At 35.6% G+C, this 24,837-nt stretch overlaps 1 protein-coding gene and 1 pseudogene across 6 annotated transcripts in view; one reads left to right on the forward strand and one right to left on the reverse strand.

The window, feature by feature from the left end:
* Positions 1–24,837, forward strand: part of ARHGEF4 (Rho guanine nucleotide exchange factor 4) — a 270,049-nt gene that overhangs the window by 26,997 nt on the left and 218,215 nt on the right. The gene's annotated exons all lie outside the window — the stretch shown is intronic.
* LOC309662693 (glycine N-phenylacetyltransferase pseudogene) lies at positions 13,930–22,538 on the reverse strand (annotated as a pseudogene). Its single transcript has one exon. The product of its transcript is annotated as a glycine N-phenylacetyltransferase pseudogene (transcript).

Genomic DNA, 24,837 nt, shown 5'->3' on the forward strand with positions numbered 1-24,837 from the left:
TGTAAATACGTTAACATTGCCATTACCACAAGGTCTCTTCTGGTGCTTTCTTATAGCCACACCCACGTTCCTCCGTCTTTAACCACTGACAGACACTAATCTGTTCTCCATTTCTATAATGTTGTCATTTAAATGCAGTAGGGTTTGTAACACTTCGGGTTTGGATTTTTTCTCTCAGCATAATTATCTGGAGATTCATCCAAGTTGTGTGCGTATCAGTAGTGTGTTCCTTTTTATGGCTGCTATTCCATAGTACGGATGTTCCAGTTTGTCTAACTGTTCACTTGCAGAAGGATGTCTGGGCCATTTCCGGTTTTGATCTATTATGAATATTGGGCTATTTTGAATTTGAGCTATTGTGAATAAAGTTAGTTGCTATGAACAGGTTTTTGTGTAAACACAAGTTTTGATTTCTCTTGGATAAATTCCCAGAAGTTCAGTTACTGGGTTGAATGGGATTTTGTGTTTTGATGGAAGAGTCCTTTTCATCCAAGTTGTTGAATTTGTGTGTACAGAGTTATTTGTAGTATTCTTTTATTACCCTTTTGATGCCTACAGGGTCTGTAGTGATATCTCCTGTTTCATTTCTGACATGGTAATTTGTGTCGTTTCTCTTTTTCCTTTGTCAGACTTGATAGAGCTTTGCCAATTTTATTGAGCTTTTTAAAGAACTAGCTCTGTTTTCCATTGATTTTTCTCTATTGTTTTTGTTTTCTTTTTTTACGTAAATTTATTTTATTTTATTTATTTTTGGCTGCGTTGGGTCTTCGTTGCTGCGCGCGGGCTTTCTCTAGTTGTGTCAAGCGGGGGCTACTCTTCATTGCGGTGCATGGGCTTCTTATTGTGGTGGCTTCTCTTGCTGTGGAACATGGGCTCTCGGTGCACAGGCTTCAGTAGTTGTGGTGCACAGGCTCTAAAGTGCAGGCTCAGTAGTTGTGGTGCATGGGCTTAGTTGCTCCGCGGCATGTGGGATCTTCCCAGACCAGGGCTCGAACCCGTATCCCCTGCATTGGCAGGCAGATTCTCAACCACTGCGCCACCAGGGAAGCCCTGTTTTTGTTTTCCACTTCACTGATTTCTGAACTTTATTGTTTATTTCCTGTTACTTGTTTAGATTTATTTTTTCTCTTCTTTAACTAGATTCTTGAGATGGAACTTGAAGTATAGATCAAGAATTTCCTTTTCATAATTTAGTGCTATAAATTTCCCTCTCAGTGTGGCTTCAGCTGTGAGCCACAATTTTTTGTTTCCTCATTTACATTCTATTTATTATTTAAAATGACACCTCACCCAAGGCTAGCTTATATCTGAATTGGCTTCTCCTACTAAACGTTTTATTGTTTGAATATTTCACACTATGTTTCAGAGAAATATAATTTGATCCAAAATTCTCTTTCTCTTCTACTGATGCATGACATCAAGTTTACCATGTCTTAAGCCTGGTGAGTATATTGAGGAAATACTGGAGTGAATATCTTGGACTACACCTCTCACTTAGTAGGTGCTTTATAATGTTGAGTTTCTCTGCTTTATTTATGCATGAATAGTGTCCAGTGGAGTTTAAAGTATTTGTTAACATTATTACTTGCAGATTGCCTAATCAAATTCTAGATATTGTACATCACATCTTGTATTTAGTGGTGGGTTTTCGGAAATGAGTGTTACAGGAACACTGCATTCACTTACACACATTTCTTTTCTGTTCTTTAGCTCTTATGGAATCCAGATGCTTGTCAAATAGCATTTTTATTGTCCTAGAGTAAGGAAGAATTTCAGAGAGCTTTCCAGAACTCAGTTTTACTGCTTTTGGTCACCTCTTTCCCTGACTCTCTCGCCCCTCAGTAACCCCTTTCTCTGCTTCCAAGGGATTGAATGCACGTATCTCATCTGCTACAGCAAATCTGGTTCTCATGGTCTCTGTTATCCTCCTGTAGGCCTAGTTCTGAACCACAAGTTAGGTGATGCCTTCCTCAGGGTTTTCATCATATGCATTCAATATCCTGGGTAGGAAAGTTAACTTCTTATTTTTTGTTGAAGTATAGTTGATTTACAATATTATATTAGTTTCAGGTGTACAACATAGTAATTCCTTATTTTTATAGATTATACTCCATTTAAAGTCATTATAAAATAATGGCTATATTCCCAGTGTTGTACAGTATATCCTTGTAGCTTATTTATTTTATACATAGCAGTTTGTACCTCTTAATCCCCTAACCCTAGCTTGCTCCTCCTGCCATTCCCCTCCCCACTGGTAACCACTAGTTTGTTCTGTGTAACTGTGAGTCTCTTTTGTTATATTTGTTCATTTGTTTTATTTTTTAGATTCCACATATAAGTGATGACATACAGTATTTATCTTTCTCTTTCTGACTTATTTCACTAAGCATAATACCCTCCAGGTCCATCCATGTTGTCGTAAATGGCAGAATTTCATTCCTTCTTTTGGCTGAGTAACATTCCATTGTATATATATCCCACATTTTCTTTATCCATTCATCTGTTGATGGACACTTAGGTTGCTTCCATATCTTGGCTATTGTAAATAATGCTGCTGTGAGCATGGAAGTGCATATATATTTTATTAGTGTTTTCATTTTCTTAGGATATATACCTGGGAGTGGAAATGCTGGATCATAGGGTAGTTCTAATTTTAGTTTTTTGAGAAACCTACATACTGTTTTCCACAGTGGCTGCACCAGTTTACATTCCTACTAACAGTGTACTAGGGTTCCCTTTCCTCCATATCCTTGCCAACAGTTGTTATTTGTGGTCTTTTTGAGGATAGCCATTCTGATGGGTGTGAGGTGACACCTCATCTCGATTTTGGTTTGCAGTTCTCTGATGATTATGGATGTTGACCATCTTTTCATGTGTCTATTGGCCATCTGTATGTCTTCTTTGGAAAAATGTTTATTAAGGTCTTCTGCCCATTTTTTGATTGGGTTGTTTGTTTTATTGATGTTGAGTTGTATATTTCAGATATTAACCCCTTACCTGTCATATCATTTGAAAATATTTTCTCCCATTCAGTAGATTGTCTTTTTGTTTTGTTGATGTTTTCCTTAGCTTTTCCAAAGTTTTTAAGTTTAATTAGGTCCCATTTGTTTATTTTTGCTTTTGTTTGTTTTCCCTTAGGAAATAGATCCAAAAAAATATTGCTGCAACTGATGTCAAAGAATGTTCTGCCTATGTTTTCCTCAAAGAGTTTTATAGTGTCTGGCCTTACGTTTAGGTCTTTAATCCATTTTGAGTTTATTTTTGTGTATGGTGTTAGGGAGTGTTCTAATTTCATTCTTTGACATGTAGCTGTCCAGTTTTCCCAGCACCACTTATTTAAGAGACTTTTTCTTCATCAAATATTTTTGCCTCCCTGGTCGTGAATTAATTGACATATGTATGCAGGTTTATTTTGGGGCTCTCTATTCTGTTCCATTGATCTAAGTGTCTGTTTTTGTGCCAGTAACATATTGTTTTGATTACAGTACTTTTGTAGTGTACTCCGAAGTCAGAGAGTGTGATACCTCCAACTTTGTGTTATTTTTCTCAAGATTGCTTTGACTATTCAGAGTCTTTCATGGTTCCATATAAATATTAGAATTATTTGTTCTATTTCTGTCAAAAATGTCATGGGTATTTTGATAAGGATTGCATTAAATCTGTAGATTGCTTTGGGTAGTATGGACATTTTAACAATATTAATTCTTCCAGCTCATAAAAAGAGATATCCTTCTAATTTGTTTGTATTGTCTTCAATTTCCTTCATCAGTGTCTTAGAGTTTTCAGAGTATAGGTCTTTCACCTCCTTGGTTAAGTTTATTTCTAGGTATCTTATTATTTTTAATTCAATTTTAAAGAGATTGTTTGCTTCCTTTCTCTTTCTGATAGTACTTACTAGTGTATGTAGAAAAGCAACAGATTTCTGCATATTAAATTTGTATCCTGCAACTTTACTGAATTCATGTCATCTGCAAATAGTGACAGTTTTACATCTTCCCTTCCAATTTGGATGCCTTTTATTTCTTTTTCTTGTGTGATTGGCATGGCTATGACTTCCAATACTATGTTAAATAGATGTGGCAAGAGTGGGCATCCTTGTCTTGCTCCTGATTTTAGAGGAAGCACTTTCAGCTTTTCACCATTGAGTATTATGTTGGCTGTGGGTTTGTCATACAGAGCTTTTATTATGTTGAGATATGTTCCCTCTATGCCCACTTTGGTAAGAGTTTTAATCATGAATGGATGTTGAATTTTGTCAAATGCTTTTTATGCCTCTATTGAGATGATCATATGATTTCTATCCTTAGCTTTGTTAATGTGGTGTATCACATTGATTGGTATGCAGGTATTGAACCATCCTTGCACCCCTGGAATAAATCCCACTTGATCGCAATGTATGATCCTTTTTATGTATTGTTTAATTTGGCTTGCTAACATTTTGTTGAGGATTTTTTGCGTCTATATTCATCAGAGATATTGGCCTGTAATTTTCTTTTTTTGTACTGTCTTTGGTTTTGGTACCAGCCTTTACTATATCTTTGCCTTTACCAATGGGATTTTCCCTCCTATAACTTCTTATTTCTTGTTCTAGCCTTTTCTTTTTCACTTAAAGAAGAAACTTTAACACTTGTAAGGTCCGTTTAGTATTGATGAAGTCCTTTAGCTTTTGCTTGTCTGAGAAGTTCTTTATCTCTCCTTTAATTCTGAATGATATCCTTGCTAAGTAGAGTGTACTAGGTTATAGATTTTTCCCTTTCAGCACTTTAAATATATTGTACCACTCCCTCCTGGTCTGCAAAGTTTCTGCAGAAAGATCAGCCAATAACGTTATGGGGCTCCGTTGTATGTGACTCTTTGTTTTTCTCTTGCTGCTTTTAGAATTCTCTTTATTTTTAACTTTTGCCATTTAATTATGATATGTCTTCATAAGGGTCTCTTTGGGTTCATCTTATTTGGGACTATCTATGCTTCCTGTACCTGGATGTCTCTTTCCTCCTTCAGGGTCGGCAAGCTTTAGCCATAATTTCATCAAATACATTTTCTACTTCTTTCTCTCTCTCTTCTACTTCTGAGACCCCTATAATGCAAATATCAGTACACTTGATGTTGTCCCAGATGTCCCTTAAACTATCCTGATTTTTTCAAAATTGTTTTCTTTTTGCTGTTCCAAATGGGTGATTTCCACTATTCTATCTTCCATTTTTGGTTATGTGTTCTTCTGTATCACCTAATCTACTTTTGATTCCCTCTAGTGTATTTTCCATTTCAGTTATTCTGTTCTTCAGCTCTGAATGGTTCTTTATATTTTCTAGTTCTTTGTTAAAATTCTCACTATGTTCATCTATTCTTTTACCCAATTTAGCATTCTTATTACTATTCCTTTGAACTCTTAATCAGGTAAATTATTTATGTTTGTTTCATTAGGGGTTTTTTTCAGGGTTTTTTAAAATTATGGTATGTCTTCATATGGGTCTCTTTGTGTTCATCTTATTTGGGACTATCTATGCTTCCTGTACCTGGAAATCTGTTTCCTTCTTCAGAATCAGAAGGCTTTATCCATAATTTCATTAAATATATTTTCTACCCCTATCTCTTTCTCTTCTCCTTCTGAAACCCTTAAAATGCAAATGTTAGTACATTTGATGTTGTCCTAGAAGTCCCTTTAAACTATCCTCATTTTTTCAAATTTGTTGTGTTTTTTTTCTGTTCTGATTGAGTGATTTCCACTATTCTATCTTCCAGATTGTTTATGCAATCTTCTTTATCACCTAGTCTGCTGTTATTTCCTCCTAGTGTATTTTTCATTTCACTCATTGAAAAACAGCTCTAACTTTAAAAAATATATATATTCTAGTTCCTTGTTAAAATTCTCACTGTGTTCATCGATTCTTTTCCCCTGTTCAGTTAGCATTCTTATTGCTATTGCTTTGAACTCTTTGTCTGCTAAATTATTTATCTCTGTTTCATTAGAGGTTTTTCTCATGGTTTTTTTTCATATTGTTTCATTAAAACAAATTCCTCTGTCTTCTCATTTTGGTTAACTTTCTCTAAGTTAGATGAAACAGTTATGTATCCCAGTCTTAAAGTGGTGTCCTTGTGTGGGAGAGTCCCTGTGCAGTCTCTGTGTGCCCAGTGGCTGGATGTGAAGTGAGCATGGGATGCATCTTCCCCTGGGATGTGCTGGCAGCTACCACCTTGGTGAGAGGTAGGGCTGGACTTAGAGGGGCTATAGTCAGAGCCAGGTGTGAGACAGGGCTTCGCCTATGCTCAATGACAGTCGCAGCTCTCTCAGGGGTGGGGTCAGGACCCAAGGTTCTGGAACAGAAGTCCTGAGTTTCAGGTCTGAGCTGGTTCCATTCCCTCTTTGTGTGCTCACTCTCCTTGGCAATAGCATTTCTACCCTAGTGGAGAGCAGTGCCAGAGAAAGAGGGGCAGGCACCCAGTGCAGGCGGGCATGTGTGCTTGGGTGGTCACAGGAAACCAGCCAGAGACCCAAGCAGTTTTCAGTCTCCTTCCTTGTCATTGTTCCCAGGAGCAAGCAAGCATTGTGCACTCCACAAGTGGAGTTTCAGTTTTTTACAGCCCTCTAGTAATGCCCATTGGTTTTCAAACCATCTAATGGGATTTGTCTTCCCAGTGTTAGATCCCAGGGCTGGGGTGCCCAATATGTGGCCTGAACCTCTCACTCCCCAGGGAGGCTCTCCAAGCCCATGTTTTCCCCCTCCTCTTCTGTGTCCCCTGCTAGAGGAGTGGGTCTCGACCTGATCACTTCTCCTCTCTTCCTACCAGACTCCGTGTGAAATTTTCTTTACAGCTTTGGTTGTAGAAGAGCCTTTCTGCCAGTCTCCAGGTTGTTTTTGGTGAGAGTTACTCCACATGTAGATGTATTTCTGAGGTGTTTGTGGGGGGAGGTGAGCTCAGTGTCCTCCTACTCCACCATCTTGATCTTGATGTACCACAGTTTTTTATATGTTGCATTTTCATTTTCATTTGGTTAAGTTTTTTTACATTTCCCTTGAGACTTCCTCTTTGACCATGGATTTTTAAGAAATGTGTTGTTTAGTTTCCAAGTGTATAGAGATTTTTCTGTTCTTTCTATTACTGATTTCTAATTTAACTGTTATGGCCAGACAACATTTTCTGTATGATTTTGGTCCCTTTAAATGTATTGAAGTTTATTTTATGGCCAGGATATGATCTATCTTGATACACGTTTTGTGGATTCTTGAAAATAATTGCGGCTATTGGGTGGAGTGTTCTATAAATTTCTATTAAATTCTATTGGTTGATGGTTTTGTTGAGCTCTTCCCTCTCCTTGTTGATTTCCATCTATTGTTCAACTAGGTGTTGAACTCTTCAACTATATTGCAGATCTATTTCTCCTTTTAGTTCTATCAGTTTTAGCTTCATGTATTGTGCAGCTTTCTTTATTCATGCATATGCATTTAGGATTGCTATGTCTTCTTGGGGGACTAGCTCTTTAATCATTATACGATGTCCCTTTCTCTCTCTGTTCATTTTCTCTACTCTGAAGTCTAATTTATCTGACTATAAGATAGCCCTTTTTAAATTTCTTTTTACTAATATTTGCATGATGTATCATTTCTCATTTGTCCATTTTCAACCTACCCATATAGTTACCTTTGGAGAGAATTTCTTGTAGAAATCATGTATCTGGGCCAGGTTTTAATCCACTTTGCCAAACTCTATCTTTTCATTGCTGTTAGACCATTTACACTTAATGTAAATATTGATATGGTAGGGCTAAGTTTTCCATTTTATTTTTATTTTAAGTTTGTTCTCTCTCTCACTTCTCTGTTTTCTTTTTCTTCCCTTTCTGTGGGTTACTTGAGCATTTTAGGTTAATTTTTAATACATAAACTTTATTTTTAGAGGATTTTTAGGTTTATGTAAAAATTAAATAGAGAGTAAGGAGAGTTCACATATATTCCTTCTCCTCATCCCCCACTGACAGTTTCTCCTATGATTAACATCTTGCATTGATGTGGTGCATTTGTTACATTGATGAACCAATATTAATACATTAACTAAACTCCATTTTTTACATTAGGGTCACTCTTTTTTTTTTTTAATTTTATTTATTGATTTATTTATTTTAACATCTTTATTGGTGTATAATTGCTTTACAATGGTGTGTTAGTTTCTGCTGTATAACAAAGTGAATCAGCTATACATATACATATATCCCCATATCTCCTCCCTCTTGCATCTCCCTCCCACCCTCCCTATGCCACCCCTCTAGGAGGTGGACACAAAGCACTGAGCTGATCTCCCTATGCTATGCAGCTGCTTCCCACTAGCTATCTATTTTACATTTGGTAGTGTGTATATGTCCATGCCACTCTCTCACTTTGTCCCAGCTTACCCTTCCCCCTCCCCATGTCCTCAAGTCCATTCTGTACGTCTGCATCTTTATTCCTGTCCTGCCCCTAGGTTCTTCAGAACCTTTTTTTTTTTTTTAATCCATATATATGGGGTCACTCCTTGTGTTGTACAGTTTTGGAGGAATTTTGAAACTTGAATATCATGTATCCACAATTATAGTATCATACAGAATAGTTTCAATGCCTTAAAAATCCCCTTTGCTCCACTCCCCTCCTCCCAACCACTGCAACCACTGATCTTTTTCCAGAATGTCATATAGTTGGAATCATACAGTACGTAGCCTTTGAAGACTGGCTCCTTTCACTTAGCAATATGCATTTAAGTTTCCTCCATGTCTTTTTGTGACTTGATAGCTCATTTCTTTTTATCTTTAAGTAATATCCCATTGTATGAATGTACCACAGTTGGTTTATCCATTCACCAACTGAAGAAAATCTTGGCTTTCAAGTTGGGCAGTTATGAATAAGCCTACTTATAAATGCTTATCTGCAGGTTTTTTGTGAATGTAATTTTCAAATCATTTGGATAAATATCACTGAGTGTAATTACTGGATCATAAGGTAAGAGTATATTTAGTTTTGTAAGAAACTGCCAAACTGTCTTCCAAAGTGGCTGTACTATTTTGCATTCCAACCAGGAATGAATGAGAGTTCCTGTTTTTCCACATTCTTGCCAGCATTTGGTGCTGCCAGTGTCTTGGATTTTAGCCATTCTGATAGGTGTGTATGGATATCTCACTGTTGCTTTGATTTGCAATTTCCTAAGGATATGTGACGTTAAGCATCCTTTTACAGTCTGTCTGCCATTGGTATATCTTCTTGGTGAGGTGTCTTCAATATTTTGTCCCTTTTTCATTGGCTTATTTATTTTCTTATTGCTTGGTTTTAAGAGTTCTTTGTATATTTTGGAATTAAGTCCTTTATCAGATATGTGTTTTGCAAATATTTTCTGCCAGTTTGTAGTTTGCCTCCTTGTTCTCTTAACAATGCCTTTGGGCTTCCCTGGTGGCACAGTGGTTAAGAATCCACCTGCCAGTGCAGGGGACACAGGTTTGAGCCCTGGTCCAGGAAGATCCCACATGCCGTGGAACAACAAAGCCCATGCCACAACTACTGAGCCTGTGCTCTAGAGCCCATGAGCCACAACTATTGAAGCCCACATGCCTAGAGCCCATGCTCCATAACAAGAGAAGCCACTGCAATGAGAAGCCCACGCACCACAATGAAGAGTAGCCCCCGCTTGCCGCAACTAGAGAAAAGCCCGCACGCAGCAACAAAGACCCAATGCCGCCAAAAATAAATAAGTAAAATAAAATAGATTTTTTTTTTAAAAATGCCTTTCACAGAACAGAAGTTTTTAATTTTAATGAAATCCAACTTATCAGTTTTTTCTTTCGTGTATTATATTTTCAGTGTTGTATCTAAAAGCTCATTGCCAAACTCAGGGTCACCTAGATTTTCTCCTATGTTATCTTGTAGAAATTTTATAGTTTTGTACTCTACACTTGGGTCTATGATCCGTTTTTACCTTTTTTGGTGGAAAGTGTAAGGTCAGTGTCTAGATTATTATTTTTTGTATGTGGATGTCCAATTGTTCCAGCACCATTTGTTAAAAGACTGTTCTTTCTCTACTGTATTGACTTTTGCTCCTTTGTCAAAGATAAGTTGACTATATTTGGGTGGGTTTATTTCTAGACTATTCTGTTCCATTGATCTATCTGTCCTTTCAATAATACCACACTATCTTGATTACTATAGCTTTGAAGCAATTAATACTATAGATAATACCATAGCTATATAGTCTTGAAAAGTAGCTATAGTCTGAAAAGCAGTTATATAGTCTTAAAGTTGGATGGTGTCAGATCTCTGAATTTATTCCTCTTCTTTAATATTGTGTTGGCTAATCTGGATCTTTTGTCTCTCCAAATAAACTTTAGACTCAGATTATATGACTTTCAATATAAACTTTATTTTTTAATAGATCTTTATTGGAGTATAATTGCTTCACAATACTGTGTTAGTTTCTGTTGTACACCAAAGTGAATCAGCCATATGCAGGCATATGTCCCCATATCCCCTCCCTCTTGAGCCTGCCTCCCATCTTCCCTATTCCACCCCTCTAGGTCATTGCAAAGTACCGAGCTGATCTCCCTGTGCTATGCTGCTGCTTCCCACTAGCTAACTATTTTACATTCGGTAGTGTATATATGTCGATGCTACTCTCACTTTGCCCCAGCTTCCCCCTCCCACCCCATGTCCTCAAGTCCATTCTCTACATCTACATCTTTATTTCTGCCCTGCAACTAGATTCATCAGTACCTTTTTTTTTTTTAGATTCCGTATATATGTGTTAGAATACGGTATTTGTTTTTCTCTTTCTGACTTACTTCACTCTTTATGACAGACTCTATGACCATCCACCTCACTACAAATAACTCAATTTCGTTTCTCTTTATGGCTGAGTAATATTCCATTGTATATATGTGCCACATCTTCTTTATCCATTCATCTGTCAATGGACATTTAGGTTGCTTCCATGTCCTGGCTATTGTAAATAGTGCTGCAGTGAACATTTTGGTACATGTCTCTTTTTGAATTATGGTTTTCTCAGTGTATATGCCCAGTAGTGGGATTGCTGGGTCATATGGTAGTTCTATTTTTAGTTTTTTAGGGAACCTCCATACTGTTTTCCATAGTGGTTGTATCAATTTACATTCCCACCAACAGTGCAGGGGGGTTCCCTTTTCACCACACCCTTTCCAGCATTTATTGTTTCTAGAGTTTTTGATAATAGCCATTCTGACCAGCATGAAGTGATACCTCATTGCAGTTTTAATTTGCATTTCTCTAATAATTAGTGATGTTGAACACCTTTTCATGTGCCTCTTGGCCATCTGTATGTCTTCCTTGGTGAAATGTCTATTTAGGTCTTCTACCCATTTTTTAATTGGATTGTTTGTTTTTTTGATATTGAGCACCATGAGCTGTTTGTATATTTTGGAGATTAATCCTTTGTCTGTTGTTTCATTTGCAAATATTTTCTCCCATTCTGAGGGTTGTCTTTTTGTCTTGTTTATGGTTCCCTTTGTTATGCAAAAGCTTTTAAGTTTAAGTCCCATTTGTTTATTTTTATTTCCATTACTCTAGGAGGTGGGTCAAAAAGGATCTTGCTGTGGTTTATGTCAAAGAGTGTTTTTCCTGTGTTTTCCTCTAAGAGTTTTATAGTGTCTGGTCTTACATTTAGGTCGTTAATCCATTTTGAGTTTATTTTTGTGTATGGTGTTAGGAAGTGCTCTAACTTCATTCTTTTACATGTAGCTGTCCAGTTTTCCCGGCACCATTTATTGAAGAGGCTGTCCTTTCTCCATTGTATGTTCTTGCCTCCCTTGTCATTCAACATTAAGTTTAGAATCAGACACAGCTTAGAATCAGTCCACAAAGTAACTTACTGGAATTTTTACTGGAATTGCATTGAATCTATATATCAAGTTGGAAGAACTTAATTGTAACAATAATGGGTCTTCCTACCCATAAACATGGACTATCTCTCCATTTATTTATGATTTCTTTTATCAGAGTTGTGCAATTTCCCTGATATAAATCTTATTTATATTTTGTTAGATGTATACCTAAATATCTCATTTAGATAATTAATTAGGTGCTTGTGTAAGTGGCATCTGTGTTTTTAATACAAATTCCAAATGCTTATTGCTGGTATATAGGAAAGCAATTGACTTTTATATATTTACTTAGTATCCTGAAACCTTGCTATAATTGCTTATTATTTCTAGGGGATTATTATTATTAATTATTATTATTACTAATTCTTTGAGATTTTCTACATAGACAATCATGTCATCTGTGGGCAAAGACAGTTTTATGTCTTCCTTCCCAACCTGTATACCCAATCTTTTCTTTTCTTTTCTTGTCTTATTACATTAGCTGGAATTTCTAGTACAATGTTGAATTGGAGTGATGAGAGGAAACATCCTTGGCTTTTTCCAGTTCCTTTGAGGGAAAGCATCTGTTTCTGACTACTAAGTATGACATTAGCTATAGATTTTTTGGTAGATGTTCTTTATCTATAAAAGGAAGATAAAGAGGAAGTTTATCCTCTAATTCTAGTTTGCTGAGAGTAATTTTTTTCATGAACTGTGTTGGGTTTTATCAAATGCTTTTTCTGAATCTCTTGATGTGACTATATTATCTTTCTTCTTTAACCTGTTGATGTAACTGATTGCATTACTGGATTACATTTAGAATGTTGAACCAGCTGTGCATACCTTTGTCACATTTGGTCATAGTATGTAATACTTTTTACAGATTTGAGTTATTAATATTTTGTTGAGGATTTTGCATTTATGTTGTGAGAGATATCTGTAATTTTCTTTTCTTGTAATGTCTTTTTTGTCTGGTTTTAGTATTAGGTTAATCCTGGTATAATGAGTTAGGAAGTGTTCCCTCTGCTTTTATTTTCCTGGAGAAATTGTAGAGAATTGTTATCATTTGTTCCCTAAACGTTTTGTAGAATTCACCAGTGAACCCATGTGGGCCTGGTGCTTTCTGTTTTGGAAGACTATTAATTATTGACTTAATTCCTATAATAAATGTAGATCTATTCAGATTATTTCTTCTTGTGTGAGTTTTGCTGTATGTCCATTAACCTTGTGTATTTCAAGCAATTAGTCCATTTTCTCTAAGTTATGAAATTTATGGGAACACAATTGTTCATACTGTTCCTTTATTATTCTTTTAATGTCCATGAGATCAGTAGCGATAGCCTGTCTTTCATTTCTGATAATAGTAATTTGTGTTTTCTTTTATTCTTGGTTAGCCTGGCTAGAGGTTTGTCAATTTTATTATCTTTTCAAAAAACCAGGTTTTGATTTCTTTGATTTTTTGGTGTTGTTTTCCTATTTCAGTTTCTTTAACTTCTAGTCTCGTTTTTATTATTTCTTTTTTCTACATACTTCGAAGTTCATTTGCTCTTTATCTAGTTTAATAGCTAGATTATTGATTTTATATATTTCTTCTTTTCTAATATGTACATTTGATGCTATAAATTTCCCTCTAAGCACTGCTTTTGCTGCACCCCACAAATTCTAAGTTGTATTTTCATTTTGTTCAAAATACTTTATTTCTTGAGACTTTTTTTGACTCATGTATTGTTTAGAAGTATGCTGTTTAGTCTCCAAATATTTTGACCTTTTTCAGCTAACTTTTTGTTATTGACTTGTTATTGTGGTCTGAGAGCATACTTTGTATGATTTCCATTTTTAAATTGTTAAGATGTGTTTTATGGCCCATACTTAATATCTACCTTGATGAATGTTCCATGTAGGCTTGAGAAAAATTTGATTTCTGTTGTTGTGGGATGATGCAATCCATACCTATGAGCAGATTGATGATTGATGGTGCTCTTCAGTTCAATTGTATCCATACTACCTATTGGATCTTCAGTTACTAATAGAGGGGTTTTTAAGTCTCCAGCAAGAATAATGAATTTGTCTTTCTCCTGTTCTTCTTTCTTTTTTTTTTTTTTGCCTCATATATTTTGACCCTGTTTTTAGGTGCATGCACATTAATGATTATTATGTCTTCTTGAAGAATTTACCTCTTGATCATTATGTAACATCCTCTGTATTCCTGATAAATTTTCCTAGCTCTGTGATCAACTTTGCCTGAAATTAAGATAGATACTTTAGTTTTCTTTTGATTAGTGTTAACATGGTATACCTTTCCCCATGATTTTACTTGTTTTTCTTTTTTATTATGATAAAATATACATAACATAAAACTTACAGTTCTAACAATTTTAAGTGTACAATTCAGTGGCATTACATGCATTCGCATTATGGTGCAACTGGTGCAACCATCACCATCATCCATCTACAAAATGTTTTTCATCTTCCCATACTGAAACTCTGTACCCATTAAATAATAACTCCCCACTTCCCCCTCACCCAAGCCCCTGAAAACAACCATTCTATTTTTATCTCTATGAAATTTTCTACTCTGTGTGTTTCATATAAGTGGAACCATACAGTATTTGCCCTCTTCTGGCTGGCTTATTTAACATAGCATAATGTCTTTAAGGTTCATCCATGTTATAACATGTATCAGAATTTCCTTTCTTTTTAAGGCTGAATATACCAGGTTTTGTTTTTCCATTGAGGGACACGAGTTTCTTCTCTTTTATGACTATTGTGAATAATGCTGCTATGATACAGATGTACAAATATCTGTTTGAGTCCCTGCTTTCAATTCTTTCAGATATATACCCAGAAGTGGAATTGCTGGATCATATGGTTATGGTAATTCTATGTTTAATTTTCAGAGTAACAGTCATACTATTTTCCATAGCAGCTGCAGCATTTTATGTTTCTACCATCAATGCAGAAATGTTCCAATTTCTCCACAACCTTGCAAACACTCATTATGTTCTCTTTTTTTAATAATAGCCCTCCTGCTGGATATGAAGTAGTATATCATTGTGGTTTTTATTTGCCTTTCCCTAATGGCTACTGGTGTTGCACCTTTTTTAAGGTGCTAATTGGCCACCCTATGACTTTTTGGAGAAATGTCTATTCAAGTTATTTTACCAATTTTTAAGTGGGTTTGCTTATTTTGTTGTTGAATTGTATGAGTTCTTTATGTATTCCGGAAGTTAATACTTTGTGAGCTGTATGATTTGCAAATGTTTTCTCCCATTATGGGTTGCTTTCACTCTGTTGATAAGAGACCATGATGCAAAAATTTTTAATTTTGACAAAAGTCCAGTTTATCTGTTTTTGTTACCCGTGCTGTTGGTGTCATATGCAAGGAATCATTGCCAAATCCAATGTCATGCAGCTTTTCCCCTATGTTTTTTTTCTAAAATTTTTTATAGTTTTTAACTCCTACATTTAGGTCTTTGATCTGTGTCGAGTTAATCTTTGTATATGATGTAAGGGAAGGTTCCAACTTCATTCTTTCACACGTGGATATTCAGCTTCCCAATACCATTTGTTGAATAGACTGTCCTTTATTGCCACCCTTGTCAAAAATCATTTGATCATATACATGAGAGTTTATTTCTGGGCTCTCTATTCTATCCCATTGGTCTATATGTCTGTCTTTATGCCAGTAACAAACTGTTTTGATTACTGTAGATTTGTAATAAGTTTTGAAATCAGGAAATGTGAGACTTCCTACTTTGTTCTTCTTTTCCAAGATTGTTTTGGCTACTTGTTGCTCCTTGAGACTCCATTTGAATTTTAAGATGGGTTTCTCTATTTCTGCAAAAAATATGTCATTGGGATTTTGATAGGGATTGCGTTGAATCTGTGGATCATTTTAGGTAGCATTGTCATCTTAGCAGTATTGAGTATTCCAATCTATGAACATGAAATACCTTTCCCTTTATTGGTGTCTTCTTTAATTTCTTTCAGCAATGTTATGTAGTTTTCAATGTACACGTCTCTCACCCCCTTTGTTAAGTTTATTCCTAAGTATTTTATACTTTTTCTTGCTACTGTAAATAGAAATTTCTTAATTTCCTTCTGGATTTTTCATTGTTAGTGTATAGAAATGTAAGTGAATTTTGTATGTTGATTTTTGTATCCCACAAAATTGGTTTTTGGTGGGGTTTTTTGCTGAATTGCTAATTCATTTATTAGCTTTGACAGTTTTTTGTGTGTGTTATGTGGAGTCTTTTCGTGTATATTTGGAATATAAGGTCATGTTATCTGCAAACAAAGATAATTTTATTCCTCCCTTTTCAATTTGGATGCCTTTTATTTATTCTTCTTGCCTATTTGCTCTTGTGAGGACTTCCATGACTATGTTGAATAGAAATGGAGAAAGTGGGAATCCTTATTTTGTTCCTATTTGGGGGGAAAAGCTTTCAAACTTTTACCACTGAGTACGATGTTAGCTAAGCATTTTTCATATATGGCCTTTGTCATATTGAGGAAGTTGCCTTCTATTCCTGGTTTATTGGGAGTGTGTTTTATTAAGAAAGGGTATTGACTTCTGTCAAATATTTTTTCTTCAACAGTTGAGATGATTGTGTTTGGTTTTGTTGTTGTTGTTGATTTGTTTGTTTTTCCCTTCATTCTAGTAATTGATTTTACGAAATCAATTTTCACATGTTGAAGCATTATTACATTCTGGGGAAAAAATCATTTGGTCATGATACTTACTTTTCAATATGCTGCTGAATTCAATTGGCTAGTGTTTTATTGAAGATTTTTGCATCAACATTCATAAGGGATATTGGTCTGTCGTTTTCTTGTCTGGTGTTAGTGTCAGGGTGATACAGGCTTCAAAGAAGGAGTTGGGAATTATTCCCTCCCCTTCAATATTTTGGAAAGTTTGAAAATAATTGGTGTTAATTCTTCTTGAAATGTTTGGTAGTATTTACCAGTTAAGCCATTTAGTCCTGGGCTTTTCTTTGTCCTTGAGGATTTTGACTACTGATTCACTTTCTTTACTAGTTATAGATATATTCAGATATTTTATTTATTCATGATTCAATTTTGGTGGATTGTGTGTTTCTAGGAATTCGTCTATTTCATTTAGGTTAAACAATATGTTGGTATACAAATGTTTATAGTATTCTTTTTATTTCTGTAACATCTTTAGTATTGTCGTTGCTTTTATTTCTAATGTTAGTAATATGTCAGTTCCCTCTGCCAGTTTTGGGTTTAATTTGCTTTTCTTTTCCTTAAGGTGCAAATGTAGGTTATTGATTTGAGATGTTTCCTTCCTTTTTAATGTATGCATTTACAACTGTAAATTTTCTTCTTACCACTGCTTTTACTGTATCCCATAGGTTCTGGTATTTTGTGTTTTCATTTTCAATAATCTCGGTGTATTTTCTAATTTTGCTTTTAATTTCCCCTTTGACCCACTGGTTTTTCAGAATGTGTTGTTTAATTTCCTCATATTTGTGAATCCAGTTTTCCTTCTGATACTGATTTCTAACCATTGTGATAGAAAAATATTTTTTATAATTGCAACCTTTTAAAATTTATTGAGACGTGTTGTGGCCTAACATATGGTCTATCTTGGATAATGTTCCATGTGCACTTTTGAAAAATATGTATTATGCTGTTCTTTGGTGTTCTGTATATTTGTTAGGTCTAATTAGTTTATGATTTTGTTCAAGTCCTCTATTTCATTATTGATCTTCTGTTTGGTTGTTTTACCATATTTAAAGTGGTATATTGAAGTCATATATATATATATATATATATATATATATATATATATATATATGTTATTATTATAGGAATTTCTTTTTCTCCCTTCAAATCTATAATGTTTGCTTCATGTATTTGGGGGCTCTGATGTTTGGTGAATATATGTTAAAATTGTTATATCTTCTTGGTGAATTGATCCTTTTATCAATCTATATTGTCTTTGTCTCTGTAACAGTTTTTGATTTAAGGTCTAATTTGTTTGATTTAGTATAGCCACTTTAGCCCTCTTTTGGTTAGTATTTTCATGGAATATATTTTTCAATCCTTTCACCTTCAACCTATTTGTGTCTTTATATCTAAAGTGAGTCTCTTGTAGACATCATACAATTGGATCACCAAGGTTTTTTTAAAAAACCAATTCTGCCATTCGATGCCTTTTGATTGGAAAGTTTAAGCCATTTACATTTAAAGTAATCACTGATAAGAAGGGATTTACTCTGCCATTTTGCTATTTATTTTTTGTATGTCATATAACCTTTTTTATTCCTCATTTCCTCGATTACTGTCTTTTTACTGAAGTTGCTTTTTATTGAAGTATAGTTGATTCACAATATTGTGTTAGTTTCAGGTGTACATCAAAGTGATTCAGTTACATATATATTTCTCAGATTATTTTCCATTATAAGCTATTACAAGATATGAATATAGTTCCCTGTGCTATACAATAAATTCTTGTTGCTTATCTCTTTTATGTATAGTAGTTTTTATCTGTTAATCCCATACTCCTAATTTATCCCTCCCCACTTCCTTTCCACTTTGGTAACCATAAGTTTGTTTTCTTTTTCTTTTTTTCAATATGTAATAGCCTTTATTAAATTGTATAAATTGTCCTACATCTTGGTATAAGAATAATGGCTGGTATTAATTATAAAACTCCTCCTTAAACACAAAAGAACATTACATTTGAATTATCTTTTTCTACCCAGAGTAGTCTTGTCTTGATAAAAATAATTCATGTTCATCCTGCAACTTGAAACAAGTTGATAACATGCCACATTTTTTTATCTTGTCAATTTAGAAAAAAAAAGTCATATTCAATATTTACAGATTTAACCTAGTTCACAGAATATACAAATGTTATGTGTGATAAAATCCCACAAATTAGATCCAATTTTATAGATTTTCCCTGATTTACCTTAAATTTAAAGTATCTCTACCACATACATTTTAAGTTATTTTTAAATAACAGTTTTAGTTTTGCATGTGTATTGTTTCTGGGTAACAAGATGTTAAATTGTTCTGCTATTGTGACATGACAAGCTTCTTAAATTCTCTTCTCTACATTCCATGTACACACTCTAAATAGAGATAAATATGATGGTGCTGGAAAGAATAATGACACCATTAGAATAATGGGTTGCATTTATTATTTACTGATTATGGATACTTTCCTTACTAGCCATATGCATTAAAAGAAAATTGTGAACCAGTAAAATAAACTAGACAAACAGAAATACTGCATGATGTCACTTATATGTGGGATCTTGCCAAACAAAAGTCTAACTCATAGAAACACAGAATAGAATGGTGGTTGCCAGGGTTGGAATGTGGAGGAAATAGGAAGCTCTGCTGGACCCAAAAGGAAGTTCATGAGTGATTTGTGAACCACACTCGTGGTTCTGTTGACCATTCACACTACTTCCCCAGAGTCCAAACAGCACACACTGATTTACGGCTGATTACAATTTATTCTTTCTTTCTGCCCACCCCTCTGCATCTCTTGCCATGTGACCAGCCCACCCAACACTGTCTTGGGTTCGTGGCTGCTTCACAGAGGTACACAGTTCCACTGGTTCCAGTCATAGGGCATGGGGGTATGATGCAGATTGTGCCTAATTTTCTGTATGATTTTGTTGGCTCTATCTGTATGGTTATATAGGGGAAAGCCAAGTTTGTCCAGAGCCTGGATGTGGACAAACAACAGATGGGAGACAAGACCGAGGCCCTGGTACTCAGGCAGGGTGGCCCCCATCCACACCTCTCCTGTATGATCCATCAGGGACCAGGGCACAAGGGTCCCCTCAGGCTCCAGCAGGCAGAAGTTGGGGAAGGTCCGGATACAGCGCTTGATGAATCTCTGGCTACTCTTATTGCCACCGAAATGCCATAATTTATTCACCAAGGCAGCATAGGTAGGATCCAGGGATGAGAGTTTAAACTTCTCTTGGTCAATGGCTTTGGGTCTGCCATAGCCAAGAGGTAAGTTCTTTGTCTCTGGCAGGGAAGGAAGCAGTTTCCTCACTGTCTCAGGCATCACATACAGAATGCATTGTGTTTGCTTGACCTTAACAAATTTAGTGGTTACAAGATTCTGTATCACCTCATCCAGACTGGACTGTGAACTTTGGATCTGCAAAGTGTTTCCAATTGATGACCTCTGATGTGCTAAGGGATTCTTGACAGTTGTTGAGATCCTTAGAATAGATTTGGTAGGTGTTGGTGTAATGATCAAAGTCATCTGCCATTTCCTACTCCTGAGGGTGGATAACCATAGTATTAAAATCAGGCCACTTGTCCACCAGGGCCTTTAGCTTGAAGAGGTTTCCCTGGTCCATATGGACAGTCCCATAAACCTTTAAGGACACAGGGAGGCTCTTCCTCAAGGATTTCTCTAACATCTGCAGCAGTTGTGGGCCTTGTAAGTGGAACATCTTGACAGGTACCTTAATTTTGGTACCCAATTTTGGTTTCCCAACTCTCTGGTCACTGTGTTCAGGGTCTTCTCCTCTTCAGCTCAACACTTCAGGAGCTGGTTCTTTGGGATGAGCAGGTAGAATCCTACTATATGAAACCTGTCATCTCCCAAATGTCGATTCCTTGATCCAACTACCAAGCACTAAGGCAGCCAGTGCCACTTTGGGAAATTTTGAAGGGCAGATCCTCAGGACAAGTGGTCTTGGCAGCTGCTATGGCTTACCCAAAAATCCCCCAACCAGGGGTGGGTGTGGGGCAGATGGCCACAAGCAGCGAGGCCCCTGTCTGGCTCACCAAAATTTGTTACCAAGTCCAAGCTTGTACTGCTTACAGCACGATAGGCCAATAAATTGAAAGGTGAGTTGTTGGGACAAGGAATAGCAGCTATTCAGAAAGCCAGCAGACCAAAAAGATGGTGGACTTGTGTCCCAAAGAACCATCTTCTGTAAGTTTGTTTTCCATGTCTGTGAGTCTGTTTCTGTTTTGTATATAGATTCATTTATATTATTTTTTAGAGTACACGTATAAGTGATATATATTTTTCTTTGTCTGACTTACTTCAGTTATTATGATATGCTCTAGGTCCATCCATATCGTTGCAAATGGCAATATTTCATTCTTTCTTATGGCTGAGCAATATTCCATTGTATATATACACTACTTTTCTTAAACCAATCATTTGTTGATGGCACTTGGGTTGATTCCATGTCTTGGTTACTGTAAATAGTGTTGCTATGAACCTTTGGGTGCATGTATATTTTTGGACTAGAGTTTTCATCTTTTCAGGACATATGCCCAGGAGTGGGATTTCTGGATTATATGGTAGTTCTATTTTTAATTTTTAAAGGAACCTCTATACTGTTTTCCATAGTGGCTGCACCAATTTACATTCCCATCAACAGTGTAGGAGGGTTCTTTTTCTCCACACCCTCTCTAGCATTTATTATTTGTAGACTATTTGATAATAGGCATTCTGACCAGTGTGAAATGATACCTCATTTTGGTTTTTATTTGCATTTCTCTAATAAATAGCAATATTGAGCATATTTTCATGTACCTCTTGGCCATCTGTATGTCTTCTTTGGAAAAATGTCTATTTAGGTCTTCTGCCCATTTTTTGATTGGGTTGTTTTTTTTTTATATTGAACTCCATGAGCTGTTTGGATATTTTGGATATTAACCCCTCATTGGTTGCATCATTTGCCAATATTTTTCTCCCATTCCATAAGTTGTCTTTTTGTTTTATTCATAGTTTTCTTTACTATGCAAAAGCTTTCTAGTTTGGTTAGGTCCCATTTGTTTATTTTTGCTTTTATTTCTTTTGCCTTAGGAGACTGATCTAAGAAAATATTGCTACAATTTATGTCTGAGACACAAGAGGGGAGGGATATGGGGATATATGTGTATGTATAGCAGATTCACTTTGTTATACAGCAGCAACTAACACAACAATGTAAAGCAATTATACTCCAATAAAGATGTTTAAAAAAAATTTATATCTGAGAATGTTTTGCCTATGTTCTCTTCTAGGAGTTTTATGGTGTCATGTTTCATATTTAGGTCTTTAAATCATTTTGAGTTTATTTTTGTACATAGTGTGAGGAAATGATCTAATTTCATTGATTTACATGTAGCTGTCCACCTTTCCCAACAGCACTTGCTGAAGTGGCTGTCTTTTCTTTGTTGTATATTCTTGCCTCCTTTGTCATAGATTCTTTGATGGTAGGTGTGTGGGTTTACTTCTGGTTTACTTCTCTATTCTATTCCATTGATCTGAATGTCTGTTTTTGTGCCAGTACCATGCTGTTTTGACTACTGTAGCTTTGTAGTATTGCCTGAAGTCTTGGGAGGGTTATGCCTTCAGCTTTGTTCTTATTCCTCACAATGGCTTTGGCAATTCTAGGTATTTTGTAGTTCCATATAAATTTTAGGATTATTTGTTCTAGTTCTGTGAAAACAATGTCATGGGTAATTTGATAGGGATCACATTAAATCTGTAGATTGCTTTGGGTAGTATAGCCATTTTAACAATATTAATTCTTCCAATCCAAGAGCATGGGATATCTTTCCATTTCTTTGAATCATTTTCAATTTCCTTTATCAATGTTTTATACTTTTTAGCATATGGGTATTTCACCTCCTTGGTTAAGTTTATTTTGAGGTATTTTTTTGACATGATATTAAATGGAATTATTTTTTTAATGTAAATGACTGCTTATATTTATTTATTTATTTATGACTGTGTTGAGTCTTCATTTCTGTGCGAGGGCTTTCTCTAGTTGCGGCAAGTGGGGACCACTCTTCATCGCGGTGCGTGGGCCTCTCACCATCGCAGCCTCTCTTGTTGCGGAGCACAGGCTCCAGATGCGCAGGCTCAGTAATTGTGGCTCACGGGCCCAGTTGCTCCGTGGCATGTGGGATCTTCCCAGACCAGGGCTCAAACGCGTGTCCCCTGCATTGGCAGGCAGATTCTCAACCACTGCACCACCAGGGAAGCCCTAAATGGAATTTTTTGTTTTAAATTTTCTCTTTCTGATATTTCATTGTTAGAGTAAAGTAATGCAAGAGATTTCTGTATATTAATCTTGTATCCTGTTATCTGGCTGAATTCATCTATTAGTCCTAATTGTTTTTGTGTGGAGTCTTTAGGGTTCTCTATGTAGAGTGTCTTGTCATCTGCAAATAGTGACAGTTTTACCTCTTTCCTTACAATTTGGATACATTTCCTGTCTTTTTTTTCTCTGATTGCTGTGGCTAGGACTTCCAGTACTATGTTGAATAGAAGTGTTGGGAGTGGACATCCTTGTCTTTTTCCTGAATTTAGTGGAATGACTTTCACCTTCTCACTGTTGAGTATTATTTTGGCTGTGGGTTTGTCATAAATGGCTTTTTCATGTTGAGATATGTTCCCACTTTATTCATTTTCATGAGAGTTTTTAACATGAGTGGATGTTGTTTGCTTTATCTGCATCTATTGAGATAATTATATGGGTTTTGCCTTTTCTTTTGTTAATACAGTGTATCACATTGATTGATTTGCATATGTTGAACCATCCTTGTGACTCTGGAATGAATCCAACTTGCTCATAGTGTATGATCTTTTTTATGTATTGTTGCATTCAGTTTGCTAATGTTTTTTGGGAATTTTTGCATCTATATTCATCAAAGATATTGGCCTGTAGTTTTCTTTTTTGGTAGTGTCTTTGTTTGGCTTTGGTATCAGGGTGCTTTTGGCTTTGTAGAATGACTTTGGGAGTGTTCCCTCTGCTTCAATCTTTTGGAAGAGTTTGAGAAGGACTGGTATAAGTTCTTCTTTGTATGCTTGGCAGAATTCCCCAGTGAAGCCATCTGGTCCTGAACTTTTGTTTGTAGGGAGTTTTTTTTTTTTTTTTTAATGATTCTATTTCACTTCTAGTGATCACTCTATTCAAATTATGTTTCTTATTGACTCAGTTTTGGCAGGCTATATGTTTTTAGAAACTTGTCCATTTCTTCTAGGTTGTCCAATTTGTTGGCATATAATTGTTATTTCTCCTCCGTCGCTTCTTATTTTGTTTATTTGGGTCCTCTCTCTTTTCTTCTTGGTGAGCCTGGACAGAGGTCTGTTGACTTTGTTTATCCTTTCAAAGAACCAGCTCTTGATTTTATTGATTTTTATATTGTTTTTTTAATCTCTATTTTATTTATTTTCTCTCCAATATTTATTATTTCCTTCCTTCTGCTGACTTCAGGCTTTGTTTGTTCTTCTTTTTCTAATTCTTTTAGGCATTGGGTTATGTTATTTATTTGAGTTTTTCTTGTTTATTAAGGAAGGCCTGTATTGCTATGAACTTCCTCTAAGGACTGGTTTTGCTGCATCCCATAGATTTTGTAAGGTTGTGTTTTCATTGTCATTTGTTTAGAGGTATTTTCTGATTTCCTCTTTGATTTCATCACTGACCCATTGATTTTTTAGTAGCTGTTGTTTAGTCCCCATGTGATCATTTTTTGCCCACTTTTCTTTCTAGTTTCATATCATTGTGGTCAGAAAAGATGCTTGAAATAATTTCTATACTCTTAAATTTGTTGAGGCTTGTTTTGTGGTCTATCCTAGAGAATGTTCCATGTGCATTTGAAAAGAATGTCTATCCTGGATTTTTTTGGGTGTAGTGTCGTGAAGATATCAAGTGCAGCTGGTCTATTTTGTCACTTAGGATCTCTGTTGCCCTATTGATTTTCTGTCTGGAAGATCTGTCCATTGATGTCAGGGGAGTGTTAAAGACTCCTACTATTTTTTTATTCCTGTTAATTTCTCCCTCTATGTCTGTTAGTATTTGTTTTACGTACTTAGGTTCTTCTGTATTGGGTACATGTATGTTAATGAGTGTAATGTTCTCTTCTTGTGTTCATCCATCTATCGTTATATAGTGGCCTTCTTTGTCTTTCTTTATGGACTTTTTTTTAAAGTTTGTCTGATATGAGTATTGCTACCCCTGCTTTCTTGTCATTTCCAT

Source organism: Balaenoptera physalus (assembly GCF_965194825.1).
Source record: "Balaenoptera physalus genome assembly, chromosome: 6".
In the NCBI taxonomy this organism is placed as follows: Eukaryota; Metazoa; Chordata; class Mammalia; order Artiodactyla; family Balaenopteridae; genus Balaenoptera; species Balaenoptera physalus.